The sequence below is a fragment of the Lepisosteus platostomus genome, chromosome 5 (genome assembly GCF_059453375.1).
Source record: "Lepisosteus platostomus isolate fLepPlt1 chromosome 5, fLepPlt1.hap1, whole genome shotgun sequence".
In the NCBI taxonomy this organism is placed as follows: domain Eukaryota; kingdom Metazoa; phylum Chordata; class Actinopteri; order Semionotiformes; family Lepisosteidae; genus Lepisosteus; species Lepisosteus platostomus.
In genome coordinates, this window is record NC_142615.1 from 36,747,192 (window position 1) to 36,767,421 (window position 20,230).

At 40.7% G+C, this 20,230-nt stretch overlaps 2 long non-coding RNA genes and 2 other non-coding genes across 4 annotated transcripts; 3 read left to right on the top strand and 1 right to left on the bottom strand.

Annotated features, from left to right (window-relative positions):
- The first annotated feature begins 569 nt into the window (after positions 1-569).
- trnat-agu (transfer RNA threonine (anticodon AGU)) lies at positions 570-643 on the top strand. Its single transcript has one exon. It is a non-coding gene; the product is annotated as a tRNA-Thr (tRNA).
- Positions 644-1,651: 1,008 nt separating this feature from the next.
- trnal-aag (transfer RNA leucine (anticodon AAG)) lies at positions 1,652-1,733 on the bottom strand. The gene has a single exon. It is a non-coding gene; the product is annotated as a tRNA-Leu (tRNA).
- Positions 1,734-15,418: 13,685 nt separating this feature from the next.
- LOC148666032 (uncharacterized) lies at positions 15,419-17,555 on the top strand. Its single transcript, XR_015936583.1, has 5 exons — positions 15,419-15,941; positions 16,165-16,299; positions 16,418-16,552; positions 16,801-16,866; positions 17,339-17,555. It is a non-coding gene; the product is annotated as an uncharacterized LOC148666032 (long non-coding RNA).
- Positions 17,556-17,662: 107 nt separating this feature from the next.
- LOC148666033 (uncharacterized) lies at positions 17,663-19,592 on the top strand. Its single transcript, XR_015936580.1, has 5 exons — positions 17,663-17,678; positions 17,773-17,893; positions 18,426-18,484; positions 18,592-18,706; positions 19,272-19,592. It is a non-coding gene; the product is annotated as an uncharacterized LOC148666033 (long non-coding RNA).
- The last annotated feature ends 638 nt before the right edge of the window (positions 19,593-20,230 follow it).

The following is a 20,230-nucleotide window of genomic DNA, read 5'->3' on the forward strand; positions in this document are numbered from 1 at the left end:
CATAGACGAAGGAAACTCTCTTGTCTTGGGCTGCTGACTCCCGGATTTAAAGCGCTCTGGGTGCCAGCTATGTCTCTAACAAGCACACTATAAAGACAGGAATAACACTTTGCTCACATCACGCATGGAATGGCGAGGCTACTTGATCCAATATTATCTAGTCTCACCTCATATGGTGCCGATTCCTGGTTTTCATTTAAGAAAGAGCACTGCAAACACCGTAAAGAGTGCAAAACGTGTGATGAAAGAAGTCTTTTCCCCCCTTTGTCTAAAGCAGAACACAGCGGAGTCATGCCGAGGGTTGTGAGATCAAGATTTCAGTGGAGCACTGTCGTCTACGTCTTTAGCTACATGAGTTGGACATCCTCTTGTACAGGGAAAGCAGATTGAGATCCTCTGACATGAAAAGTGACAGATAAAAGCCATTTCTCATCCTTTCTCTTAGTGGTGGAACTATCGCATGTAAATGAGGCAACTTGCAAGGCGAGCAGGCTCGGTGCACACCGAACGCAGATGTCTCAGAGCAGTTGAGACGTGTCCAAGTGGCTGTCAAAGGACAGCACTTTGCCGGCGCCGTGGCTTAGTTGGCTAAAGCGCCTGTCTAGTAAACAGGAGATCCTGGGTCCGATTCCCAGCGGTGCCTTTCTTCCTGTCTTACTGTACAGAATTTATCCTTATGGGCAAATCCCATGCCTTTTAATTCAGGTGAATGCAAGTGTTCGTTTCCTTTCTGGAACAACTTGTTTTGAAAGAAATCTATACAGCTTGCGAAAGATGAAACACAAATCTTGCTTATCAGTGAAGAAGAGGTACTCCCAGCAGGCCAGCTAATACCAGCAAAGTTTTTTTTTCACCCTAACCCAGAGAATGGAGAAAAGCGAGGCGCCTGTGGCTCTGCAGTGTAATCAGTTCGCGAGTTCGGCGGTTAGCTGAAAGAGTGGTAAATGGAGCTCGCCCCAGCCCGTCCTTATTCTTTTAATGAGGATAAAAAATTAACTTCGCCGCCATTACTACCAGCTTTAAAAGACTGCCATGGGCACGGAAAAAAACATGCTACAGATGACATTTCTGGAACCGAAGCAGAGATTCCTTTACAAACCAACTGATGAAGCTCAGCCAGTGAATACTGTTAACAGAATGTGAAAGCACGATCAACTTTGTAACTGCACCCACAGGAAAAACAGCAAGAAGCAGGCTCCATTCCCCATTTAAATCTGTCGTGCGAGGCATGCTTTTTGCACGCATGAAGTAAATCCCACGATTGCTTTTGAACTTGGACAAAGTACTTCCAAAGGAGCGCTATGCGCAAAGATTTAACAAGCTCAACCCCCGCCGAAGATTTGGTGTGAAGAAGCAGAACATTCAAGTTTCACAGACAGAAGCAGCACGCCAGCACAGCCAACATTAAAACGGAGGGCACACTACGATTTGCATTGACACAAAAGTGATCTGGGCAGACGTCGTTCCCTGCATAACGCAAAAAGTGACAAAGCGCTTTTGGGTTGAGAGGACGCAAGAAGGTTTTTGTTTTGTGCCTTGATGTCAAGCTGAGAAAGTATCTTTAAACACTTTGCTTAGTTTCTCGAGAGACCGCCAAAAAGCAGTTTTCTTCGTCTGAAGCCAGCTGAAAGGGGGACTCAACAGAAGCACCTGGCAGCAGTGGGATTTGAACCCACGCCCCCAAAGAGACTGGAGCCTTAATCCAGCGCCTTAGACCGCTCGGCCACGCTACCCGCTGTGCACTGTCTCTTTGTCTCATTACTTGCCCGGAGGAAGCCGGGTGGGTTTTGCTCTTGTCGCCCGAATTAGTGGCGTTATGACCGTGGAACCGACTGCACCTGCTTTTTCTGAGATGCTTCCCCTCTCATGGCGAGATCTCTACTTCTTCAACACCTCTGGATAAAGATCTTCTGTGGAGCAGGTTTCAGACCTCTGCGTACAGCACCCTTGATGTCATTTTATTTTTACAGCAGCCGCATCCGGAAAGTTGTGTCTTTTACGTTTTATTTGAACAACAAAACTACATACAATACAAACAAGAGCACATATAACGTATCAAGAAAATCATTAAGGGCACATGCTATAATACAATGACACTTTATGAAAAACGATTACACAAAGGTATTCGGGTTTGCTTGAACCTTTAAAAAAAAGTGATCTGAAACTACCCAGCTTACAATCTCTGAGGTAGTTGTCACTAAACTCGGACGTGATGTGCCACACATGTGCCATGTGCCTTTACTTTTGTAAAAAACTGGTATCGGGAAAATTAAAGTCGAAACCCAAAACAGTAACATATTTAAGAGTAAATGCCTCCTAATAGCTAGCAAGCGCTCCTAGTTAGTAAAGTTGTTTGTGTCCCAGCCTGTCACGCGGGAAACCGGGGTTTGATTACCGACGGGGAGACAGCTAGTTTTTTTATGATCAGATTCCAGTCTTTAATGCTGTGTGTGAGAGTTTACGTAACTTTCCTTTTCTCACATTTTCTGACGACTATTCCGAAGGAGCGCCCTATCAACTCCTAATACTTTTCAAAAATCTGCCTGCATGTTTGATTAGTTTTGTTTTACTTAGAAAAAGTTCAATATTGATCATAACTAAAGAAAATTATGATCAGAAACAAAAACAAAATGTTGAAGATGCAACTCGATCTTGAATCAGAGCTGGGTGATATGGGCTTCTGTTCTGATATGGTTGTACGAGAAACAGGAGGAATCTCTTCTCTCCTATGGAATATGAGCTGAATCAGGAATGAGACATGTCATATATCAACGCATGACCTACATCGTAAAACTAAAATAAAAACTAACATTAAGTTATCAGAGACATCCATTTATATACAAACAAGAGACAGACAAAGCAATAATTCTACATTAACTTGTCCTGCACTGATCAGACTAATTGAAATGGTCTGATTCAGAGCCTGTGCAGCTCGTGTTAATACAACAACGACAGTATTGAACCCTCAGCACCATACTGACTACTGAGCACAAGTTCAGCTGCTCTCCAGCTTTGTTACGCACGTTTTTTTATTGCAAATGGAGCTGATCTCCAGACAGTACAGTGTTAGTCAGCAGCCTCTACTAGTAATACATCGCCCCTGTCCAAAATCTCTAGGTAAAAAAAACACATTTTATACATTTATCTGTTTAAAGATATAATCTCTTTAAAAAAGACAAAGGGTTTGTGTGTCAATTGTTTCGAATTAATTTCGAACGCAAAGAAAAGTAGTTTTCTTCCAAGAAATCACACATTTGTCGCATCCTCCATACTATACTTCTCTCTTGTAGTAGTAAAGCATTTTGATTTAAACTGAACAATACTGTATATTAAATGTTTCATCTATACACTTACGATTAACATAGGCAGCCTTGAACGGATTGCGGAAATCAAATATACAGATGGATTCAGAGTGTGCTTTCCAACTTTTGTGTAACATTTTCCTTTGATAGGTCGGAGTTGTTTTTAAAATCTGGATTAAATAAAAAGGAGTGACGTCAGTGTAAAACAGCTTTCCTTCATGGGGAACAACGGTTGTGTTCCATATTTCTAATTATTTTGGTTTCAAGATAGCAATTTAGTATGAAACATAAAAGCCAGCTGGATAAATCTGTTACACGTCATTTACAATGGTCTTTCAACTAATAGCCCGTGCAGGGATCAAACCCCAACTGTTGGTATGAGTTGCGTAAGGCTCTGCAACATGCAGATGAGAAACTAACCTCCGCTTCTTCATTATATACACAGTGAGCTATATATGCGGGCTTACTGCCCCCTACGGGCTCTGTATTTGATTGCGGTACAAGACCGGCCATGGAGAAATGAAGTGAAGAGGGTGTGTTCATTAAAAGGCTCATAGCGTCCCAGGGAGGTCTCAAACCACCACCCTTTTGGTTAACAACCGAGCCACAAAGACTCATGTACAGCTTAACACTTCTCGGTCTCAGTGAAAGTGATACACTCCATCTTAAAGGAAAATCGCCAACAGTGGCCGATATCTATTGGAGTTTTTTTCATTCTATACTGCAAAGGGATGGACATATAAGGTCAGCAGGCTTGGGGAATTGGACCTTATGGTGAAGGCTGCGGGCTCAGCATCAGCAGAACCTGATCAGTATCGGTTGACTCCGATATACTTTGACAACTTAACTTCTGGATTTAGAGACATTTACCTTAGTGTCGGTATACTAAGATGTTTTGGTAACGAGGAAGGAGGGACAAAGCAAATTCGCAGAATGTGTGCTATTTTTAGTCCTCACATGCCAGAGGGTCAATATTAAAAAAAAATGTAACAGTATAATCTCTTGTACTTCACAATTTAATAGTGTCTGTTACATTGTGTCTCACACCTCAGTGTCAGAATTGTGAGACGAGTTTGTAATCAGGAGGGAGGGCCATAGCAATTCAGCAGAAATTGCATTCATCTTTTCCCAATTCATTCTCACATGCCATTTTCTCACATGCCATGCTCAGAGGGTCATATTTTTAAAATGGTATCATAAAATGTCCTGAAGTTCAGGATTTTGACAGTCTGTTATATTGTGTCTCACACCTTGATGTCAGAAATATGAGACGATTTTAAAATCAGGAGGGAGGGCCCTAGAAATATAGCAAACATTGCATTTACCATTTGACAATGTATTCTCTCATGCCATGTTCAGAGGGTTGTATTTAAAAAACGGTACAGTACAATGTCCTGAAGTTCAGGATTTTGATAGTCTTTTCCATTGTCTCTCACACATCTGTGTCAGAAGTTTTAGACATTTTTATAACCAGGAGGTAGGTTCGATCACCTTCTGCTCATCCTCAGTTAACCATATAGTCTCATATACCATGTTCTAAATGTCCCATTTAAAACTGCTATATTAAAATTTCTTGTAAAATGCAAGAGTTTGAGTCTTTTTATGATCAGAAGGCAAGGTCGTGGAAAATATGCAGAAAGTGCCAGTGAATTTACGTTTTGCCTTTGTCTTATTTACTCGTGGTATAACATGCCAGTTTGTTTTATTGTGAGTTGTGTTTCTGAAATGTGTTTCATACAAAAATGCAATTTGGACAGTCTCTACTTACATATTCCCCTTTACTGAGGAAATGTACAGTAATACATCCGGATAAGTATTTTTAAAAATGACTGTAGAGAGCCATCTACAGGCGAAAGACGACATAACATCACAGCAGTAGCATTTAAGATGGAACGAAAAACACAAAGCAGCAGCTGGCGAATAAGAAGCCAACTTTAGCCTCGTTAATGCAATAGCATTAGGTGAGGTGGAAAAATATTTCTTGCTCTGAATCTTAACATTTTTATAGGAGGTGTTCTAGGACCTCTTGCCTCAGAAAAAAAAACTGCCAGTACATCACTTATTTCTACTCCATCAATAGCAGCAGTGTTATCAGTACTGAGCCCTAAATGTAGGTCCTATCATCGTATAAAAAGTCGAAAGTATCGACTGCATTCAACTGATAAAATGTATCTTCTATGAGAGTTATATCTTTATCCAAAATACATCAGAAACAAATTTGCACGTTTTTTGGGGGGGATCCTGAAGACTGAGACTCAAAACTTTTTTTTTCCTTCTTTCCAGGAGGAAGGATTATTCAGATGCAAACATTGTCCCAAAATCGATGTACTTTTCAATGATATTCAAATCCTCAAATTCTTCATCTGAATGTCGATATTGAAATATGATATCGTACAAATTGTGGTTTTCTTTTTAAAGCAAATTTTATGCTTTAAATTAAATAAATTGTATTTATTATGAATGTGCCGGAATTTTTTCAGTACTTTAGAGGGTTCTGCCATTTTAGATGTTATGCTGTTCCTGTCTGATTTATCAAATGTGTCATTTAAATCTCCCGTCATTTCTATATCAGCATGAAGGCCTTGAAGTAAAGATTGCAATTCATCCAAAAATGCAATTCATCCAAAAAAAGTTTCCCACTGATGATACATACAAGGAAATGAATGTACATTTTCCCCCCAAATCAACAAATTTAAAATCAAATACCTCCCTCATCTGCAGGTGGAGAGAATAATGTCAGAATAAATACAGGTTTAAAAGTCAGAAGCATTGATAGTGCTATTTTAAAATGACACTAAAATGCTCACAATATATTAAAAAGCTCTGTAAAATAATAAAAAAAAATAAAACAAGGTAAAAAGAAATAATACACAGTTATAAAGCTCAGGAATTATCAATGGGAAGTTACAATGGGTTGATATGATTTAAAAAATAAAATGTTTGAAAAAATCCACTTACAATATGCTAAAAATGGCAAGAATGCTTAAAACAGGTGTGTAAAATTTTAAAAAAATAAATAAAACAAGTTAAAAATAAATACTAAATGGGTTTAAAATTCAGGAATGTGATTGGTCAGATGGTTACAATGAGTGTTGCTGGTGTTTCGTGTGATTTACTGAAATGAAAAAAATATTCAATTTAAAAACGGCAAGAGCTCATATGAAAAAAAAGATCTTAAGTATCTTTGTTGTAACAGCTGCGCCAGAACTAGTGTATTCATATACATCAGAAAAGTAGCTGAACTTGACTGGTTTATATTCAGTTATATGCATTGGGGACGAAAAGGAGACTTACATGGATTTTATTAGGTTTGAGGAATCAGAAAATTAATTTTTACATGTTTATGCCTACGAGCAGAAATAACTTCCTGCTTTCAGCACTTTTATTGTTTCTGCTTGTAACCTCGAACAGAGAAACCCAGTACTGACTCATAGAAACGCCCCGGAGTTTCTGTGTTTCTGGGATTTAAGAGGGATGTACTGTATGAAGACAGTAAAGGGAGTTTTTTTTTCCCGCTGTAGAGTATGAAGGCGGTTTGATGAGTCTGGAGGGAGGAGACACGCATTCCGCACGGGGAGCGCAGAACAACGAGTTTCACCTGCAGCTCGCCGAGTCCTGTCCTATATAACCGCTGAGCCTGGGACACACTGAGTCTCTAACCAGTGTTCGAGATGTAAAGGGTTGAACCCAGAAGTCGAGAGTGGAGTTTTTGTATAAGTGGGAATAAGGTTTTGGTGGGTTTGGTTAAGGGAATAGGGTTTTGGTGGGTTTGGTGCACAGATGAGGTTTCGGTTTAGGTTTAGTTTGCTTTTGACACATTTGTAACGGCCATGGCGGCCTGTAGAGTCGGCATGCGCTGTTACTTTTGCGCACGTTTGGTGTATAAGGGTGGTGAGGTTTCGGCTCACTCGGGTGATATTTCATGGTTGGACTTTTCAAGGAAGGTGTTACAGAAAGGATTAAGGCATTCGATGTCAAATGCTTAATCACTTTGCTGAAGGGAATGGGTTTTGACATTAGTTTCAATCGGCGAAGTTACTGGAAGAGTTTTGGATGAAAATAGAGGAGGAAAATAGAGGAGGAAAAAAAGATGTGGGCCTGATTAGAATGTTTGAATGGCAGAAGCTGATGGATCTTTCTAATGTGGTGTGAGCCTGGTCAGTACCTGGATGGGAGACCTCCTGGGAAAAACCAAGGTTGCTGCTGGAAGAGGTGTTAGTGGGGCCAGCAGGGGGCGCTCACCCTGTGGTCTGTGTGGGTCCTAATGCCCCAGTATAGTGACGGGGAAACTATACTGTAAACAGGCGCCGTCCTTTGGATGAGACTTAAAACCGAGGTCCTGACTCGCTGTGGTCATTAAAAATCCCAGGGCGTTTCTCGAAAAGAATAGGGGTGTAACCCCGGCATCCTAGCCAAATTTCCCATTGGCCCTTACCAATCACGGCCTCCTAATAATCCCCCTCTATGAATTGGCTACATTACTCTGCTCTCCTCCCCACTGAAAGCTGATGTGTGGTGAGCGTTCTGGTGCAGTATGGCTGCCATCACATCATCCAGGTGGATGCTGCACACTGGTGGTGGTGGAGGGGAGTCCCCATTACCTGTAAAGCGCTTTGAGTGGAGTGTCCAGAAAAGCGCTATATAAGTGTAAGCAATTATTATTAATTAATAGGACTGTGATTGTTCGCATGTTTAATGAGATGGTGATGAAGGAAGATGTTGTGACATGGTTGTCTAAGTATTGTTTAGTGAAAGGTGAGCTTCAGAAAGTCTTAGATGATAATGGCATCTGGAACTGTGCATGGAGAGTACCTGTTTCATTGCATGAAGACAAAAAATGGTTATGGTGGATTTAAACACATTCCTTCTTTGATTGGATTAGGTGAAAATAGAGGCCTTGTGTTCTACCAAGGGCAGCCAAAACCGTGCAGGAGATGTGGGGAGCTGGGTTACTTTGTGGATGCCTGTACAAAGGTGGTGTGTGGTATGTGCAAGGAAATTGGACATGCATATACTGAATGTACAAGCGTGAGGAAATGTAATCTCTGTGAGTGTGAAGGTCATGTGTTTAAAGACTGTCCAAATTCCTTTGCAAATAGAACAAAACTGGGAAGACCAATGACAAAACAGGAAGAGTTTGAAGAGGCTTTTAGGGCTGGAGCAGTGGTTATGGATCAGGAACTGGATGTGGTTGATGTTGAAGAAAGTGGTGAAAAAGAGAGCGAGGGTTCAGAATGGAGTGAAGGGGATGAGGGGGAGGTAAAAGAGAATGATGATGTTGCAAAAAGTGAGGTGGAATCTGAATTGATTGGTAGCATCTCTTCCAATAGCCTGCCACCTGTGGAGACTGAAAGTGCTCAAATGAAATGTACAGAACAGAGGGTGCAGTCTGAAAGAGACATTGGATTTAGAAAATGATTTAACTCCGAGCAGTAGAGTGAGGGAAGATCATTTTCCGAGTCCTCAGGTAGGTTCTCCCATGGGTTTAGATGTCTCCAATATATGTGATCTTACTGACCAAGCTTTAGAACCAGAGACTCAAGGAGGGCAGGTGGAGAAATATCCTATGGATTGTGGGGGTGGTGGAGGAGAAGACAATTAAAGCAAAAGGGGGGGGAGGCCTGTATAGTAGGTGTCACCTACTGAACGATTCTAGCCAGAGCTTTTAGTCTCCCCAGGTCCTACTTCAAGTATGGCTCTTAATATTGTGTCAATAAATGTGAGAAGCATTCGCTCCAAGTTAAGGGCAAGGAATATACTATCATTTGTGAGGAAGGTAAATGCTGATATTGTGTTGTTACAGGAGTGGGGGTTACCCTTTAAAAACTGCTAAAGGATATGGATGAACTGTGGACATTGGGCCCATCAATCTGGAGTGGGTCCAAAGAAAATAAATCTGATGGTATAGCTGTTCTAACTAAAAATAAGATGGTAGAGGTACGTCAGCACCTTGTAGTGAAACCAGGGAGAGCACTGGTGGTGTATCTGGGTTTCATGAATGTCTAATTTAAACTCTTAAATATATATTGTCTGAGTTGCTCCCATGACAGACATGTCCTAATTCAGGAACTGAGTATATTTATTGGGATGGGAACCAGTGGTTTTAGCTGGGGATTTTAATTCTCTTTTAGAAAGAGAAGGCAGAATGAGGGGCGAGAGACGGGTCTAATTTGATAAATCATCAATATTATTGCAAACATTATGTAAAGATTTTAAACTGAAAGATGGCTTCAAACTTCATAGTCAGGGGAGGGCAGGTTTCACATGGCACTAGTCTAATGGGAACCAAGCCTCACGCATTTTGTTTTGATACGTGATTTTACTTGCACGACCGCAGGCCTAACCCCTGTTTTTTTTTCTCTGACCATTGTCTGCTGTCATGTACAATTTCTATTCCAACAGCTGTTACTGTGGGGAAGGGTGTGTGGAAGCTCGATATTTTGCTTCTGGAAGGTGAGGAAGTGACGCACAGGTTCAGGGAAAGATATAAGGAATGGCGGTCTTTGTATGACCTGTTTGACACAAGAGCACAGTGGCCGACCCTGCGCTCTGACCCCCAGCTTCTCTCCCTGTCTGTGTGTCTCATGGAGTTAGAAAGACTACAAGCTGTGCAAACTTCCAAATCTTTAACATCATTTCAAGGGTGTATGATAGATCATTCACAAGATCAAATGGCTGTTTATTATTGTAAGAACTGTAGTTCACTACTGTTCTTTTGACTCTTGAGCTTGCATTATACAGCCGTTGAGTGCATTTAGAACCTAAGAGATATCCAACTGATTCAACCTGTCTGATGAATGTTAAATGGGTTGTGACTTTTGGCAAAGTTTTTTGCAACATTATTTGTTTCATGAATACCATTCATCTCTATAACAATTTTCCTGTACCCTGAACATATGTTTTAAATTGCTTGATCCCATTTGGTGCAACCTTTCCGTTGTACTCTTAATGTGTTGTTTGCATTAGGAGTGTGTTAAATAAGCAGAAAAGAAGCCCATTTCTTCTACTGCTTCTGATCTTATACAGTGGTCAGAATCTCTCATCCAAAAGCTGATGAGTGGGAGGGGGGGGGAATTAGTGCAATTAAATTAGATCAATTAAAGGACAACAACCAGAAACACTGGTTCTCAGACTGAACGCATTCTCCTTCAATAATCTTTTTTACCAACAGGTGAGTGGAGTTGCCATGGGCACCAGAATGGGACCCAGCTATGCCAATATCTTTGTTGGCTGGGTAGAAGAACGCTTCTTCGCTTCCTACACTGGCTATGTCCCTGACCTCTACAAGCGATATATTGATGACTGCGTCAGTGCCGCCACATGCTCCAACGATCAGCTTAAGTGCTTCCTGCACCATTTCACCAACTTCCACCTGTCCCTCAAATATATGGTTAACATATCTTCCACTACTCTTCCGTTTCTGGACATCAACTTCTCCATCAACTACCCCAGACTCTCCACTTCTGTTTATTACAAACCCACGGATTCACACAGCTATCTCTTGTTTTCACCCCAAACATACTAAAAATTCTCTCCCTTTTTCACAGTTCCTTCGGCTACAACAAGTATGCAGTGACGACATCGACTTCCAGAATCAAACCCTCAAAATCTACTCCTTTTTCATCAACAGAGGATACCCCAGCAGTGTTATTGACAGGGCCCTTGCCCGAGCCAAAAACACCCCTCGGACCATCAACCCAATCAGGAACTCCCACCATAACAACCGCATTCCTTTGGTGCTTCCCTAACACACTTCCTATCCCCAGGACTGTTAACGACAACTTTTCCATCCTACAGGATGATCCCTCCATTGGGGCCCTCTTTTCTGACCGCCCCATCATCTCATATCGGCAATCACCTAATCTGCGCAACCTTCGTGTTCACAGCTCCCTTGACCGCTCTCAGCAACCATCCACACCAGGTACTTTCCCCTGCAACAGAGCTCGCTGTATTGCCTGCAAGTACACATCCAACACCACACTCATTCAAGGCCCCTCAGGACAATTCTGGATCACCCAGATGGCATCTTGTACCTCCAGCAACCTTATTTACTGTATCTCTTGCAGTAAATGCCCAGTTTCTCTCTATATTGGAGAAACAGGAAGGAGACTTGGAGACCGCTTCAGAGAACATGTCAGGGCTGTGAAGATTGAAGATCTCTCCAAAAACCACTGTTTCTCATTTCACCTCTGATGGCCATGACCACTCTAATCTCTATGTCTGTGTTCTCAAAGATGGTTTTCTGAACTGATAAATTAGTAAGACTACTGAAACCAAACTTATCCTGCAGCTAGGATCACACCTTCCCCCTTCTCTAAACGACAGACTACTATTCTACTAAGTTTTTCTCCATTCATTGGAAGTTTCATTTCACACCTCTCAACACCTTTTCTGACTTCACACCTCTTGATTGGCCTCTCTTTCTGTCCCCTGCTCCCGCCTCTCACCCCTCCTCCCTCCCAGCCTTTGTTCTCCCACTACATTACCTTTGCCTACTGCCTTCTCTCTCTCACACCTGAAGAATGCTCCACGGCCGAAACATTGTTTTCTCTCTTCTTTTTTTCAGCATGGAATAAACCTATTACTTGTTCCTTAACAACCGGAAACAATATCTTCGGTCTTTCCAGAGCTGTAAGTAGTCATTCCAAGTTTATTAACTTGTCTCTGTGCTTGTATGTACTCTTCAATAGCCACTGATGTTATTTACAACAGCTATTTAAAAAAAGTAAATTTGCATTCTTTTGGACTTCTTTCTAAAGAATTGGCACATTTGGCAGCGCGGTGGCTCTGTGGCTAAGGATCTGCACCTGTGGCTGGAAGGTTGCTGGTTTACATCCCACGGTCGGCAGAGGAATCCTACTCCATTGGGCTCCTGAACAAGGCCCTTAACCCCAACTGCTCCAGGGGTGCCGTATAAATGGCTGACCCTGCGCTCTGACCCCCAGCTACTCTCCCTGTATGTGTATCTCAAGGAGAGCAAGCTGGGGTATGCAAAATAGGAATTCCTAATGCAAGAAATTGTATATGGTCAAAACAGTGATCATATCTTATTGGCACATGGTAATCTCCAAGGAACGAGTAATAGGTTTATTCCATGCTGAAAAGAGAAGAAGAAAACACAATGTTTTGACCATGGAGACTTCTTCAGTTATGATTTGATTTTTTACAATCATACCCACACAAACTTTGGAATTTTTAAAAATCTTGCAAACACAACCCAGATATGTTGACTTTTAAAAAACAAAAACAATTTGGGGGTATTTTTTTTAAAGAAACACATACTTCTTTTCTAGTTTTTTTTATGTGGCTTTGACTGCCAGAAATCCTCAGTGAAAAGGTATGCAGATCCTATGCAGATGCAGGAGCAAGTAGTTATTGAGACAGGTGAACAATCCAGAACGTCAGGTGAGATTGTTAGGTGAAAGGTAGATCGAAATACTTGAAGTACAGAGAGAAGCAAACAATCCAAATCGGAAGGTGAGGTCTAAGGTCCAGAGGCAAAAGGGAGTTCAGTAACCAGTAAGCGAGATTCAGAGTAAACGCGAGGTAGAGCTCTCAAAGAGAAGACTCAATACCGAGTAGCGGGAAGCGGGTTTGGATGGTTAAAAGAGTGCTGCTTGCCGCACAGTAGAGCATGTGCTGGTGGATTAACACATGTTATTATTAACCCGCTGCTGGTACTGGTTAGTTATTTTGTGAGTTGATCTCCCCGGGTTGGTGGTCGTGACATTGACAGAATGCTGTTTTGTGATTGATGCTATATCAAAATAAAGGGTCCCTCAAAAATTAAACACAGAAATAAAAACATTTAATGGACTTGTACATCTGTTGGGTATTGAATTTCAATTATGTTTCCACTTCATTCAGATGTGTTCCCTATTTTTCAGATTGTTGGCAATGCCACATGTTAAAGGAGGACAGAGAAGTAGGAGGCCAGAGCTGTGGTCAAGGGCTGGTGGAGTAGGGAGTGAGATCAAAGAATTTCTGAAGTTTTCTAAGATAGAAAAAAAAATTAGGTGGCATGACAATACAGTATGTGGTCAACACTGTCAAACAGAGTCCTTGGAGAGGATTACTCCAGCAACAGGAAATGGTTATCAGTGATTTGGCATGAAGATAGAAAAAAAGTAAGAATCCAAGTGCTTAGGGCGCAGAAGGGGGTGAGTATTGGTAAGGATTCAAAACCAGATGACAGTACACAATCTATAGTCCATATTTCAAGTCAAAGTGAGGGACATAGTTTGGAAGGCAACACAGAGCTCAGAAGTTCATCAGAAGATACAGAAGATGCATGGGCAGCACACGGCAGCACAGACAGTGGTGACATGTTAGAGGGAGAAAAAATCTGTGTAGAATCAGAAAAAAATCCTGAAGAGCACAGTGAATATTCCCAGGGGGCAAGCTCGTCTGGGACGTCACCTCAGGATAAAAGGGGATTAAGAAAGATTATGTCTGTGCCTAAAACTTTCCAAGTATGTTTAAAGGCTGAACAATGGAGAAAAATAGCACCTCTAAAAGGTACATCTAAACTAAGACGACCATGGACCCAGATCTTATATAACGAGTTCAGGAAGATAAATCCTTGTTGCCCAATAGCCTTCAAATACCAATACATCAGGAAAGAGAACAGCAGAAAAAAAAAAAACTTTCTGATGATAAAAGCAGTCTGTACCTTCAGGTCCTGCAATGTAAAATACATTATGACAACAAGACAAACCAATGGGCAATGATGACATCACAATTGATGTTGTACGAGCAGGGCAAATACAGCACAGTAAAAGGGAAACAAAATTTCGACAAGCACGTCAGCCTTATCGTCGAAAGATTGCCCGTGCCCTCACAAAAGGAATCAGCAATGTGTACTACAGGAACCTGAGCAGAACACCGCTTGCTGAAATTGCAGCAGGCAATTTATCTAAACCACTAACACAGAATGTCCTGAAAGTCATTTCATCAGAGTTCAGGAACAGTAAACGCATTCACTATGATCCAGTGTTTGAATTACATATGGCACAAAAATATATGAAAGCATGCGACTTCGACATTGTCCATTTCCCAGGATATATACAGATTTTGCAGTTAGACACATTTGCTGCCTATCTTTACACAGAACAGAGTATGCGAATTCTTATTGCCCATCTAAAGATGAAGGAGAAAGTCAGCCTTTACCTGGATGCAACAGGAGGGGTAGTCAGAAAAATTCCATCGGAGAACAAAAGAATTTTGTACTACAGTCTTACGTTACCTGGAGGTGGAAAAAGAAAGCCTCCATTACCAGTGTCTGAAATGTTGACAACTGACCACACCATTGTCAGTATAGAACGTTGGCTACGGAAATTCATGTTTGACATCTCAACATGTACTACCAAGAGAGTGCAGCATGTAGAAACTGACTACAGCTGGGCCCTGATTCACAGTGTTCTTTTTGCCTTCAATGGGGACACCATCCATGCATACTTAAATCGTGCAATGAAAGTCTGCCAAGGCAAACTTAAGTACACAGAACTTCAGATGTTCACTGTTCTGCACCTTTGCTCTGCCCATGTCATAAAGGCTGTCTCTCAAGCAATTAGTAAAAAAACAACAGACAAAGGACTGCGAGACTTTGCAACATTTTCCTTTGCCATCCTGCAAAACAGCACAACTTTGAGTGTCGCCAGAAATGTTTTCAAACACATGTGTATTGTACTCTCAAGCAGGAGGTTCACAAATGAAGTCCAATCTAGTGTCTGCCTCCTTAACGCTTACATTTCTCAAACAACCACACCAGACCAGATGGAAAAGGAAGCAGAAGTCAAAGACACAGATGAGGTACTGTACCCAAAAATGAGAGGCAGCCTGGGCCGCTCTCCTTTCGCTGTGGAGTTCAAAGGTATTTATGAAGACAGCATATCAGCTCAAGGACATGATGACTATGGGACACAACACAATGTGAACCCCTATTTCTGTGAAGACATAATAAGATTTCTGTTGCAAAGATACATGGCACTATTTCCACTGTGGAGTGGAATTTTGTTGGGTGACCTGGCAAGATATGCTTCAGACAGCAAAAAAGACATATCAATGTCAGAGGTAGCACAAACAAGAGCCACTAATTGTCATGTTGACACCTGGTTTGGCATTGTCAAGCATTCAATACTTCAGCACAGGAGGAAACTGAGGCCAGCAGAGTTTATTACGATAATGAGACAATCCCTCCAAGGCCGGTACAGAGAACATATAATCCAAAATGCTCTCCCCAAAAAGGTTTTGACGGCTCCATTGATCACCACTAAGACACGTCATGAACATGCACAGGAACAATGGGCAAAGAGAGCACCAGGTGTAGGCAAAGAAACAAAAAATAAATTCTACAGCGCACCACAGAAAATTCCAATCCCCAAAAAAATGAGAACACAGGAAAAAAAAGTTAGCAATAGAAATATTGAAACAAATGAAAAATCGCCAGATGACAGCAACGGCCTGCAAGTACAGCAGGGGAAAGCAGGAACCACAGAATATAAAGAATGGCAGCACAAAGAAGAAAGGAAAGTGTCACCCAAGCAAGCTGCCGTGGGCATGGCTGAAGTGATCACACCACACTGTGATGCACGCCCCATCTCAAAACTTATAAAAGAGAAAACAGATTTCAAAAAGAAGGTAGGATTTGTATTTCAAATATTTCTTTGTGTGGACATTCACTTCTTTTTCAGAGCTTATGAATGTCATCTTCTACTACTGTAGGTGTTCTTTGTCGTTTCTCTCTAACTTGTTATACTTGTTGACATACTTGTGTTATACTTGTGGTGTGTAATCTCAATTTTCATTATGTAAGGTCCAGTGATCTCTTGTGTATGCTTTTGGCTTGGTAAATCTTTTTTAGGTACACGCCCTTTGGAACATCAATCCGAGTGAATTAGTGGTTGCAGTTTTGCCATCCATGCACAGTGCAGACACATATATTCTCAGACACTCGGAGTTTGTGTCTCTGAAACCAGATGAGTGGCTCATAGGCGAGGTAAGATGAAAGTGTTTGATTGCATGCATTTGTTAAGGTTTCTGAGCTTTTGTGTAATCAAATGTGTGTGAGTGTGTGAAATCACATCTTCTTCAATTGTGTTTGCTTTTTCCATAAGACCATTGAGTGTTACTTTCAAGTAGCGAAAGAATCCATGGACTTGGGGAAGAAGGTTTTCCTAATGAACCACTACACAACTGGTGTAATCATGAGTGGGAATAGAGAGCGCATGGCTAGACAACGTTTGTCCAAGGTAAGGACATCAAACACAAATGTTGATGGATTACATTAGTGAGGGGCAAACATGGTTTTTCACTAACTGATGATTGTTTTATCAATAGAGAAACAAGGAGAGCTACAAGCAATCAAAACAGGTCACAACTGTGCCCATGGTGCTGCCTAAAGAAACTACCTTTATAGTCAGAAATCAAAATTCAAAGGTAGCACACCATCCCTGTGAGGCAGCCTGTTGTACTAATCTTGTCATTCTTTTCATTACAGGTCAACTTTGAAAACTATGAAGCCATTATTAGCTTTTTTAACACTGGTGTCCACTGGAAATTGTTGGTAAGTGTGGTGCAGGTAATCCAAAACAGCGTAGGTTTATAATTACACCTGGAACCATTACAGTTCAAGTGATTATCCTTGTTGCATCTAAAAAAATTACAAAGTCACAATGTATGTGTTCCTCTCCTGTTAAAAAAGGTGGACATTGATAGTGAGTGTCCAAGGCAATGGTGATAGTGCACTTTTCCTAAATTATTATTGTGAATACTGCTGTGTAATGAACAGACAACCAAACAAGTCAAAGTGTCATGTAGGAAAAAAAGTACTGTTAGGTCATTTCCTGACTGTCTTTGCCGAGGTTTGCAAAATATTAAATGTTAAATAATATATAAATATAAATATTATATATATAAAATATTCAAATATTAAAAACCTTTGTTTAAACAACATAAAACTCCTGAAACTGCCTGTGTGTCTGGCCCCACATTAAATGCAACTTCATGTCTGATGATGGGCCCTTTGTTTCTTGCAGTATCTGTATGCTCCATCCCAGAAAGTCTTTGTGGTCGACCCTATGGGGAGTGATGAGATGGGAGACTCCACTGCAGCGGCAAAAAGGTTCAGGTAAGAAATCAAGCATTAGTTTCGTGGTGAAATTCTGCAGGGGCACACATACATTTCAGGTTCAAGTTCAGCATGACAAATATTTCCTCATTTATCAATAACCTATTGTTTTGATTCACAGGGACTTTTTTAAGATGCGCAGGAATGTCCTAGGAAAAGAAGACTGGTTGAATATCAACTGGCACCCAAGCGTGATTGGTCACACCAGGCAAGCAGATGCCTCAAGCTGTTGGGTCTTTGTGATGCAGGTCAGCATAACCTTTCCACGCCGAAATTTTGGACTTAAAACTATTGTATGAGAGATTTTTAGGGAAATAATTGCAACAAACTTTTGTCTGTTAGATGGGCGCAGACATCATTAACAATTTCCCGGATATTCCAACATATATCGAAATAAACAGCAGTGCCAAAGAAATGAGAAAGTTGCGGGAAGACCTGTCAATCAGAATTCTTGAGGCTTCAGGTATTGTACCATTTGATCCTCATTGCCTACTTTTCTTGGTGTATATTATTTTCCTGAAGCATGTTCTCTCTCTGTAACAAGTCTGGATGAAAAAGATTCTCAATTTATTTATATGCAGAAGTCATTTGGGTATTCTTTTTGTACTATATAACACAGTGATGAAAAGTTAATTAAATCACATTTCACACAGTTAAAATTCAATGACACTTTGGCCTTCGTCGTGGTTGACACAACCATTGTCTGGGAAAAGTGCGGGTCTAAATTGCCCATAGTGAAGCAAAGCAAACTGAAACATGATAGCTGTGTTATCATGTGCCCCCTTAAAATCATAGCAACACACGCTGACGCAAAAAAGGGTCACAGGTGTTGACAGGAGTATTCTGAGACATGACAATGTGCGGTTTAAGAAGCAGTAGAACACCTAATCAGGAAAGTGCATACGAAAAGGTCTCTATCAAACTGTCTTCAATTATGCAACAATGATCTGTAGATAACATTGGAAAAATCAGTCTATTTGGCATGTTTATTATAGCTCCTCTCCAGGACATGTGCCTGATGTGTGGAGAAACACCAGTGCGGCAGACAAACTGGGTAAGTGAACATCATCTCTATCTGTATGTGTAATGTATGCACATAATAACAAAACATGCCAGTGAAATGTGATAGCTGAACTGATATAAGGTTTACTGTCCGTGTAGATTCAGTGTGACAGTTGTGAAAACTGGTTCCATGAATTGTGCATCTCAAAAGAAGAGTATGAAAGCGCAAAGAATGAAGTAACATGGATATGTACATTTTGCCAACCCCAGTTTGGTGAGTATGCTCTGCATGCAAACTATCACTATGAAAGGGTTTTTTAAGCAGGACATGTAGTTTTAGATTCAGCAGAAACATACAGTAGGATGACATATTTCAGTGGACGTTATAATTGTTTGTTATTGTTAAGAAGTTTGGATTGCAGGCTTGTCTTCTGGCATTAATGGTTCTATAAATTAGAGATAACTTTTCAAAAAACACACCAAAGAAGGCACACATAAAAGATTACTGATAATCTGTGCAATTTATTACATGACACAGGCATCTCAAAGATAGAATTACTGTGTCAGATTAATGATTAGACATGGATGCATCAAATCACTTTCTAGGTTTCTTTCCAATAGTATAGAAACAAAGACACAACCATGAACACCTAAAAGAGCTTGCCATTTAGCACAGAAACAATATAACGTCTTGCTGTAAAAACACAAAGTAAGAAAAAAGGAGTTTGATTAAGAGAGATCTGGCAAATTGTGCAAATACCTAGATCTTGATTTGTGACCCATTTATACTCCTTGGATCCTTTGCAGTTCGTAACCCTTCTTACGGTTTTATATTTCAGGCACTGTTGATGAGTGAGCATCCACCCCCTACTCCCGAGCATTACATAAAAGACATGCTGGAAACTCAAGAAGACTGTCAACGTGTTCTCAGCAGAATTCACCTCCAAAAGACACGTAAGTACAAGTTTCAATATCCCCCCAAAAATTTATCTTGGGTAAGAGTAAACTTTCGTACACTTTGCCAAACAATAATGAAAAACACTAGAACACAAAATCACTAGAAACCATTTGTTATCTATTGCCAGAAACCAAACAAAGTCTGTATGAAAACAGTAAAAAAGTTAATCATGACACAACACAGTCCCTTTTAAATATGATCACTACACTACACTGTTAACATCACTGTAGTAGTGCAAAGAAATGTAAAACGACAGTATGTCACCATGACATGATTTATGTGAAAGATTTCCAGATAAAATTGTATCCATCCTAGTAAGATAGATTAATCAAGAAATTCCACTCCGTTGTGAGAAAGATCAAAGAAAAATGGCTTCTATCAAATAGAAGTGTATCTAGGGTGATTCCTTTTTATTAGGTTTCCAAAACAGTACTCTATCTACCTTCAGACAGGGCACAGTGCTAAAAGGATTCTAACCGGAACAATAAAACACAATTGCATCATCGAAGTCCGAACCCCACTGGCTTTCAATATCGTACCATGTACATCTCCAGGAGTGGAGACTCATGAAAAAGAACAGCCTAGACACCAAAGTGATACTTTTCTTACAGTAAGGTTAAGGTAGTTGTAGGATGCTGTCTAGATCAATGAACAGATTATGTTAACAATAGCAAGCACGTAGCAGAGCATTTAGGCACACAGCCCCTAAATTGTGGAAATATATGTCAGACCTTTTTAAGGATGCCCCATACCTACAAGCATATTTAACAATGCTGTAGTCTTCTACATCGTCTCTGTAGTCTTCTTTATCCCAAGTGATCTAATTCTTTAGGAGGTGCA